This window comes from Scophthalmus maximus, chromosome 21, assembly GCF_022379125.1.
Source record: "Scophthalmus maximus strain ysfricsl-2021 chromosome 21, ASM2237912v1, whole genome shotgun sequence".
Taxonomy (NCBI): Eukaryota; Metazoa; Chordata; class Actinopteri; order Pleuronectiformes; family Scophthalmidae; genus Scophthalmus; species Scophthalmus maximus.
Genome location: NC_061535.1, coordinates 9,421,668 through 9,426,971, shown reverse-complemented (window position 1 = coordinate 9,426,971; position 5,304 = coordinate 9,421,668).

Genomic DNA, 5,304 nt, shown 5'->3' with positions numbered 1-5,304 from the left:
GGCATCTTATGTTTGTTTATTGCTAATGTTAATCTTTCAAACCTTTTGCTGCTTTATTTATCTATTGGCAGGAACTGTTCATTTGTGGCCTATAGGGGTCAGTGTAAGAAGCCGCGTCATCTTATTAATGGCAAATGTGTTAGCAAAATTGTTTTTTATATACGTCCAATAGATACAAAAACAAAAGCATTTATTGTTTGCGTTTGTCTTCTTGGTGAACATAAGTTACACAATCACTCCTTTTACCTCTGCTTTCGTCTCCATATCTGGCTCTCAAAAGAGACATTAGTAAGTTTTGCGAATTGCTGCATAGCCAACGTTAGTGCTAACAGCTGCTACTAATCTAGCAGAAATGTTGTGAGTTGTGCGTCCAACTTCTTTACCCTACTTGCCAAGAGCTGTCTCAAGCACCAACGTTAACTCTTGTTTCGCTTCTATTTCGATCTCCCCTTTTTCTTCTTCCGCAGTCAGAATGCTGACCAGCTAGCCCCGTCTCGGCCCTTTCTGATAGCGAGCCACTGTTAGCGCCCAGTCCGTCCTGAAGAGGCAGCGCTCTTTCACAGGAAGATCAGTGATGGTGGAAGCTCCTAGCAAGCGACCACGATCAATGGAAGACCAAACCTACTTTAAACTTTCCCACGATGTTCGCTAGCTAGATTCTATCTGTGTCTGGCAGCTGTTTGTTGCTGCACAGGTAGAACTTTCTTTGCTAACAGCTGAACTAAAACCGCTACGGACCGTGACTAGCTAAACAACGTTAAAACTCACAGAGCAAAGGGGAACTGCACAATTTTGGCCCTAAGGCTCTGTAGGTTTTGAGTGACCCACTTAACACTAGAACATTGGATTTATCCAATCAAAAATATCAAGTTGTGCAGCTTTAAAGACAAATATTAATCACGCTAGCTGCCAATTGCACATAAACAGCCACTGTTTATGTGCAGGAGCTTGTGAGGATATCATTTGAAAGCCCTATTCTCTCTCAGGAAAGAACAAATCACAAACACAAACTGTGGCCTGTAAACTGCCACTTTAGGCAATTTTAGTTTTCCTTTGTTGATGTCACCAGGCTAAAGTCTGAATTCTAACCATGGGCCACGGCTCCGACAATGATCGCAATGTAGGGGATGTTTGTTTACGACACACAAGTCGGGGTGGTTTTTAAGAGCCAAACAAACTAATCACGACAAACCGTTGGAAGAGCTGAATGTATACAGCAGTGAGCTGCGTCAACCACATACCACACATTAGTGGTTTGGGCCCCGTCGTTTGCTGTCTCCTGTGTATTTTTGCTACCTTTAGAAGGATGTTGGGCGTTTCACTGTATTTGCTTGACCCAGGATTTGATCAAAATCTATCTCTGAGGATTTCAAGAGGGAGGCAGCAGCAGAAGATAAATGCCTTAAAATAAAGACTTTTAGAAAGTTTGGGTTTTCTCTCCTCTATCCGCTGTCTTGATGTGGATACCTAAGGAAGTCTGTGCATATAATTTGAACACTTGTGGTATTGTGCATCCTGTATGATAGCGTCAATAGACAACCAAGCCTTTGTGCAGTATCTGGCATCTCAGGGAGGTTAGGGGAAGATTTAATTTATGTCTTACACTTCCTAGGTGTGTCCTTTTCCTCAGGGCTCAGTCTCATTCTTCATCTCTTTCCTGTATATTAATGGCTCTACCATGCCACCGCCTGAACCTGAGCAGTGCCATGGAGCTGAGGCCAAGACCACTCTCACGTCAGGGAAGGCAGAACGAGAGAGAGAGAGAGAGAGAGAGATACCGAGGAAGAAAACAAAATTGCACAAAGTGATTTGAGAGACTGGAATAAAGATGTTGACAGCAGCTGCTCCCAAGCCAGTAGCAGCAAACGCCACAAACTGTAAGTGCTGCTCAGTTTTGGACAGCCCTGTATCCTGTGGTTCCATTGTCAGTCAGAACCAATCAGGAGACAGCCAGTAGAGCGGCCAAACACCCAACAAGTTGCCCCGCTTGTTTTCCTGTGGATCAGCTGCTTCTGGACCTCAGAGTGGCCCTGTGAGATGGCTCACCCTGAAACTTCCTCAAATAATCCTATCAGGTTTTCTGACCTCTCATCTCTTGCTGCACTGAGCCGGCCAAACTCCACCTCCCCTGAGCCACATTTTCCATTGAAAAGCTAAGTGATATTCCATGCTGCCTATACCTTCTCCCTTGTTTTTTTTATATCCATGCCTCCTCTCTGTGCTGCTGAAAGATTTGAAAGGAGTCGTGGAACTGCACGGTTATCTCGGCACAGGAGACAGACAAGGGGAGATTCTCGCTTGGCTCGCCCTGTGACTTGACAGACTCCAGACTTCACCTTGGCCATTTAGTCCGCCAGAAACTCAACTTCACCGGCAGCGGGCGAAAAAACCACACGGAATGAAATCCAAGAACACAGACGTTCTGAAAATCATTTCCCATTTGATGAGGAAATATGACTCCCCTGGCATGCTGAAATAATTAGTTACATTGCTGTGAAGGATGCTCCAAGGAGCCCCTGTTCATTAGAGCCAGGACTTTGTCTTTTGCTTACTCCTGGACCTTGGATACAAATATGAGAACAACTGCTGGGCCTAATTGTTAGATTCCTGAAAGAATTGACTGATTAAAAACTTGTTCCAGCCTTGCAATCATTTCAGGACTGGGGCTGTTTTGGATCAGCTCAAACTTCATGGGTGTTTGAGGAGGTGATGCATGCAGGCCACTGCTCAGATCGTGGACACTGTGCGAATCAGACGTAATCACACGGGAGACAAAGGGTCAGAGATGCATAAGTGATTTACAAATTACACCCCGCAAATTAGCATATTTTCCCAAAGGGCACATCTGTAAATGAGAGCAGTCTGAGTTTGCATGATACTGGCAACTTCCCCTGGATGACACAAGGAAACATTAGCTAACAGTGAAGAGGAATTAGACTGCACAGAGTTTACATAGATTACTGACTAAATTAATTACTTCAGTGAATGCGGCATGCACTTGGAACAATGTGTATTAGTATTAGTTCTGATTTTTGGATGTCCTGCAAAAACTTTTGATTGAATTACTAGCTCATGCATGTGCTGAGAATGAAGAAAACCTTTTTGATCCAAGCTGTTCACACCCAACAAAGAATTAGATTCCCACTCCTTTTTTCTGGATGTTACGATTAGATAAGACATTTTCATTCACTCATATCCAACTAATTGATGTATTGAGGATTTATATCCTTGACTTCACTGTTGCATTAAAACCATACTTTTCGGTTCCTCTTCTGTATTCTGCCTTGTTTCAAAGCGGTTTCTGAGTCTCCTCCTTGTTGAGCTAACCTAAGGCAGTTGAAAAATATTTCCTGTCTTCATTTCTCATTATAACCTTCTTCAGAAACCACCAGAAGTAAGAGGGAGAGGGCTATGCTTACATGGAACCGCAACCAAACGCTATGTTTTGGCCAAATGAGGACATGCCGGGTGTTATTCCAGGTGGACATCATCTACATTTTGTTTTGTGAGAGGTTCTGGGTCTGAAACAGGGAAAAAAGTGTGACGCTGCCAGTTTAAAACAAAAAGGGTCAATTGCGTTTGTAAGAACAGACTGTGTAGGCATGCACGTTGTTCTGACCTGAGAGCATTGGCAAGTGGATAAATGTAGGCGGTTGAGTTGCCAGAGTAAACTGCTCTCCCAGAAAGGGAGACACACTTTTCATGAAATGGAAAAGGAATGGGTCTTTTGGGGGGCGAGGGGAATGCAGGAAATCTCTGCTTTGATACCTGGTGTCAAGTTTTCATTCACGAGATTTCAGCGAACCGCAGTTGCTCGTACATGCGCCGAGTTGTGTTGTCGGCGAGACAACGCTTACACAAACTCCAACCACGCAAAACATTTCTTCCTCTTTGCTGTAAACTCACATAATCCCAGTTACAGTCTCACCGCAAAGCCCTGGTCTCATGTTCAGAGCTGGTGTTCAAAGGTTAGTCTGACCCATTTCCATTTTCCTCCAACTTCCAAACAGGCCCACCATGCACAGCCACATGCAGTGGGTCTCCCTGTTTTGTTTATTGAAGGATAATGCCTGTGAATTTCCTCCCAGGATCCCACATCTCAGTCCATCCAAGAGTCACTCGCACTCACACGATAACAGTAACAGGGCTAGACAAGCTGGCGGTTTAGCTGCCTGCACCTCAGCTGTTTCTTAACAGCCTAAATCCTGGTAATTGGCCGTCGTCTGAGCTCCCCGAGAGGGGCCGACTAAACAGCTGCTACAAACAATGAGACCAATTCCAGGGATGCCGTGGGCCCGGGCAAGCACACGGCTGCCAACATAGGATCAAGGCGAAGCCGAAAAACCTGCGGAGAGCAGAATGACATGCAAACTGGGGGGTTGGAACTGGTGCGTCCACCTCTGCCGGTGCAAACAAAAGTTAATGATGATGTATCTGTTTTCATACACACACGAAATCCCCCAGTGATAGTTAGCATAGTCAGTATTCAAACAAAATTACAGTTTCATTTGAATCAGATATGCGCTAATTTACAGTCACCGTTTGGATCTCACAAAACACACTGCCGACTTGGTTGGGGAGTAGAACTGAAAGTTTTATAAAACAACTTTATTGGTTCCAGTGAGGGATCAACTACCTCAACTAATGTCACCCGATTCAGCACCAGTTAGGGCTGAATCCTTCAATAAATTCTGGGGGTGTGGAGAAGTAAACTGAACAGAACTTTGTAGTCCGTCCCTTATTTCTGCTCGAAGCCAGAAGTTTGAGGCTAGATCAGCTGTTACTAGCATAATACAACAGAATGACTGACAGAACTGTTGATGGTCAATTTGCATAGCGGGTAATCTAGTTGCCAGAAGAATGTTTGTAATAGAAAAACTCTCCCTCTGGTTTTGCTGGACCGATTTTTATGAAATTTTCCGTTGTGAGTCCAACAGCATAAGAGGAGTGTAAAGCTAAAGCTCAGCCGAGTAGTCTTTTAAGGGATGCAATCCTAAAACCCAAATGAAACAAATGTAATGCATTTCATTTGTTTCATTTCTCTCTGGTGCCGTAGAGTTGAAATGCCACCTCAGAAGTGTTTTACTGCCACCCAGTCCTGAATTAGCCAACATGACGGCCTGGACAAATCTGAAGGATTAAAACAAATTTAAGGGGATGAAAACATTTCTATACTCGTTGCACAGATTTACGTTTTTGCCAGACTACTGCTGGGAACAGTAGTTTGACAAAATAAAGAATCTCAACCTCTTATAGCAGTTTCATCTCAGCTCCTCTGATTGAACTCTGGGTGCTGTTTGTTGC